The 4828-nt window shown below is 30.0% G+C and overlaps 1 pseudogene; it reads right to left on the bottom strand.

Annotated features, from left to right (window-relative positions):
- Positions 1–2174: 2174 nt before the first annotated feature.
- Positions 2175–2750, bottom strand: LOC127114990 (protein NRT1/ PTR FAMILY 5.14-like; annotated as a pseudogene).
- Between the last annotated feature and the right edge of the window lie 2078 nt (positions 2751–4828).

Raw genomic sequence — 4828 nt, 5'->3', positions numbered from 1 at the left:
ATCGGTTGAGATGAACATATCAAGGATAAACTTTCTGGGAAACGTGAAAACGGATCCGCTGGGGAGAATAAAGGAAGTAGGTTATTTTTATCGGGTATTGGGCAAAAGTAAAGTACTCACAAATCGAGAAGAATATTACCATTTGCTGGGTAACAAGCTCTCGGGGGATCAAGGTATCTATCTAGGCAAGAACTAGAAAGAGAAAGTCAATCAAAGACTCAACCCAACGAGGATATAACTCAGGGGGAGTGGTTTCATCCAGATAATCAACTGGGGAGGAAGCTAAAATACTGATCATCCACGAGGAAATAACTCAGTGGGGAATGAGAAAGGTTAAATTATTTCTGCTTAAGGGGGCTGACACTCTACAATCGAAAGAGGATAGACACACCGGATCTGCGTCGGGAAAAAAGGATACCACCATAGCAGAGGATCAGAAAAGAATGAATCACAAAAATGCAATAATGAAATCTATGAATGTATATGTATATGTATATATGATGATTATGCTGATAGAACAATCACAAGGATACAAATGTCACTGATATGAATCATCGATACAACACTTAGTCAATCTCAACAGGAGGGAAACACCAACTGGAGAAGGAGATGCAAAGGATGAACGTGAATCATTATTCTCAAAGGATCGACCCTGGCTAGGGGAAGAGGATAAATTTGCTGAGGATCTGCATCATCAACTCTGAGAGGAATTTTAGGTCAACACCATAAGACAACCTTGCAGAGGACCACTCCATAAATAAACGTTCAAAATCACCTCTAAGAGTTTGAAGACGAATCTTTTTCACCTATTCCACTCCCTTGTTGCAAGTTTGAAGTTTGTCACATGCTTCTTTGGTTGTTGTTGCGTTGGAGATCTTCTCAAATATATCTCCATCCACCGATTGATAAATAAGAAAGAGAGCTTTCTTGTCTCTCATTCTTGACCCCTTCAATGTCTCCTTTACACCTTGGCTTAGCGAGACTTCATCTTGCTCCTTGAAGCCTTTCTCAATGATATCCGACACATTGAGCTCATAGTAGCGCATTCATCTTGATACTCTAGTTGTCATAGTTGTTCTTTGTGAGCATCGACATTTGGAAAGTGAAACCTCCATTCGCCATTTTTTGAGGATCTTGAGGCTCTGATGTCACTTTGTTAGAAATAAACCCTTTTTGTGTTTAGGGAAAGTGTGTGGGAATATTAAAGTCTTGAATAGAAACTTGATTGGTAAGAGAATTATTTATGGAAGAGAGAACTTTGTATTTTCGATTGATGCAAAAGTGTAGGATTACATCTCTATTTATAGTACTCTAGGAGAACTTTATACACACTAATTCTAGAGAGTTCTCAACTCTAGACATTCAAAGAGTATTCTAGAAAATATTACAACCCTAAGAAATATCTAGACACTTCAACTAATACAAGAGTTTTAAAAAAATCACCCAAAATAAACTAAGTCCAAAATAACTAAGCTCAAAAATCAAATAATAAGGTTAGACACAAATCAAATTTAATACCTCAACATAAATATTCATAATAATCTCCACAATATAAATTATATTAACAAACCTAAATAAAATAATATATATATATATATATATATATTATATAATATATATATATATATATATATATATATATATATATATAGATATATATATATATATAAAAGTACCCATAATAAAATCAAATTATAATATCTTACCAAATTTTCTATTTAAAAAAAACTTTTAAATTATTAATTAATTTAATAATATAAGAATTATTAAATTAATTTTTATACTAATTTAACAATTATTAAATTTTCCAATAGATAATAAATAAAATTTCTAATTGACTATTGTGTGCACCACAATCCGTTTGAGTATTATTAAAAAATTAGTAAGATATTTTAAATAATTTTGAAGGATTGAATTTGAGAATGGATTTCTCTCGGGTCCCATGTTCGAATTATCAAGTGCTAATAATTTTTGTATTTTATCAAATTATAGAGTTTTGTTCTGCATTTAACGGCGGGCCGCGGTGGAATTGATCTTGTTAGTCGATCAGTCGCAACACGGATGACAGGATTTAAAGAAATTAAAAAATTTGAAGAGTAATGGATACTTATTGAGCAAATTAATTATAGTTATATTAGAGGGTAAAAAATCAAAAATTGAAGAAATGAACTAACCATGATATAAATGAGAGAAGCGAGTATGATTGTACGGTAGCGTCCAAGAAAGAATCAGCGACGAAAGCACCTAAGAGAGGAAGAAGTGAAGCTGTTCCAACCCATACATTTACATTCTTTGCAGCTATTGCAATGCTCTCATTAAGTGGTCCTGTTAGATATGATATCAAGTTTCCTTGAATTCCATAAAATGAAATTCTTTCTGCCACTTCCACACCTATAAACATTACATTTACAAACTCAAAAAACAAATCATGAAGACGAATTTGTATGTTATAGTATGAAAATACCTATGATGAACCAAGCAGATCTCCAATAACCAGATTTGGATCTAACGGCTGCTTCTCCTCTGTAGTTAACAGCACCACCTACAAGATCAGGTTCTAACAAAACGCCATTGGGATTCTCCATTAAACCAATGTCGATTTACTTCTTCTTCTTCATTAAAGATGGGTTGTTTGTGCTTATGTGCTGTATTTGATATGGTTAAATCTGAGCCACAAACACCACTAACTTGCTGTGTCTATCTTTCTTAGGTTATGTGATTGTGTAATAGTGATGTGCTAGTACTTTTTCTTTCATAAAAAAAGGTTTGGTTTTTTTTTTCTTTAGAGAACAAAGAATGTCAGCAAATATTTTTATGTTAGGTACACAACGCTAAAGACAAGCATTAAAACTGTTTGAATATGAGTCAACATCACTACAATTTAATATTCATAATGAATGCATATCTATGGAAAAAGATGTGAAGTCAATGCTTATTTAACACTTAAGTGTGTGTTTGGTTTAGTGTATGAAAGATAAAAAATAACAATTTTAGAGATTTAGAATTGATTTAGAAATTATTTTGAGATGTTTTATTATTTTAAAGTATAATTAATTGTACCTCTAAAACTAATTTTATTTAAATTTAGAATTTAAAACTTTTAAGTATAAATTTTTATGTTAAAATTTATTGTTCAACTCAATTTTTACATTCAAACATAAATTACTTTACATTTAAATTTATTTTTAATCAAAATCAATTTATTAAAAATTAAATTTTTTTTACCAGAAAATCTAACACACGCTAAATCTAATACTATTAGAACCAATTAAAACTATTAAAATGGGTTATCCGATTCGTTTAGGGGTCGACTTTGATGGACTCGAATTTTTTAGGAATGGGTCAAAAAAATAGGTTGTAATATGGATTTAAAAATTACTATCTGAGTCCAGTCCTTTACAAGCTTCGGACTATCCAACCTTAAAAGGACTGTTTTTTTAATTATATTTTTTATAAAAATTAAAATAAAAAATCTCAATATTATTATAAAATCAATAAAAAATATATTATTTTAAATATATTTATGTAATATATTATTCGTTATAAATAATATAATATGTTTCTAAATACAAAATATTTAAATTATATAAAATAATACTCAAATATTTAACATAAGAGAAATTAATAGTAATCGAAAAATTGTTAAGTAAAACAAAAAATAAATAGATATTAATTTGATTATATTTAAATATAATATTTAAAAGAGAAATATTAAATAAAATAGAGATAAAATTAGTGTGGTGAGAAAAATCAATAGGTTGGTTTGGAGTGAGCCAATATAAATATTTATATAATTTTTAAAAAATTATAGTTATGCGAGCTACCCGCGGCCGATAGTGTTAGCCCTAATGGATAGCGGATTTTTTTAGGGAACCCTAAATTATATGTGCTCTATTCTTAAGGCCCAAACCCCAGCCCATATGGAGTAACCCATTTTAGCAACTCTAGAATCAATGAAATGTGTTGTGTTTTAAATATTTTTTAGTCAGTAATTTTTCACGCACTTTAAAGGGTTGTTTGATTTAATGAATACGAGTGTAGGGGAAAAATTTTAACGGACGAGAGGGGGAAAAGCGGGGAAATGAGAAAAAATTTAATTTAAAAATTAGTTTGCTTTCACGAAAGGAGAAGAGAGATTTCACTAGACATAAAGTATAAAATCATATTTTTCTTTGATTGTAATACTTAAAATGATATTTAATGAAAGAATATTTAAATCTAAATGGGGAAGAAATATGTCGTCGGGTTGAATCCCCTATTTGGAGGGGGTTAAAATTGACTTTTGAAAGGATATTGATTACCTCTCTTCATCTCTTATCTTCTCTTAACAATTGAACCAAACAACTTAAATTTAAAATAATTTCTCCCTCTCATCTATATTTTCTTCCAACCAAACACACTCAAAGTACGGGGAAAGAGAAATTCTATATTCAAATTCAGATTATTGAGTATCAATGTTCTTGTATATAATAACTAAGTCGTACTCATGTGATAATGTTTGAACTTTTTTACTATTTATATCTAGAAGAAATGCTATTTTTAAAACTAAAAAGGTGTTATACTTGAAAATATGAAGATTTAAAAGACTTTTTAGAGTCAGGTGTGAAAATAATTTGAAAAGGACAAACGAGTTAGTTTCAAAGTAGAAACGAAAGGAAGACATACTCAAAAGATAAAGAGTTCAAGACTAAAGACGCTAACATGGTCGACGTACAACAATAAATGTCTTAAGAGACTTACTTAAGCGAGTTTTGTGTGATGCCAATAGTCATCTCAACTTACTATTATGAGTTGATCGCAGTGTTACGGCAACGTGATAAGACATCAC

Source organism: Lathyrus oleraceus, unplaced genomic scaffold (genome assembly GCF_024323335.1).
Source record: "Lathyrus oleraceus cultivar Zhongwan6 unplaced genomic scaffold, CAAS_Psat_ZW6_1.0 chrUn0789, whole genome shotgun sequence".
NCBI classification, from domain to species: domain Eukaryota; kingdom Viridiplantae; phylum Streptophyta; class Magnoliopsida; order Fabales; family Fabaceae; genus Lathyrus; species Lathyrus oleraceus.
The sequence above is the reverse complement of the archived record's forward strand: the minus strand, read 5'-3'. Positions and strand labels throughout refer to the sequence as shown.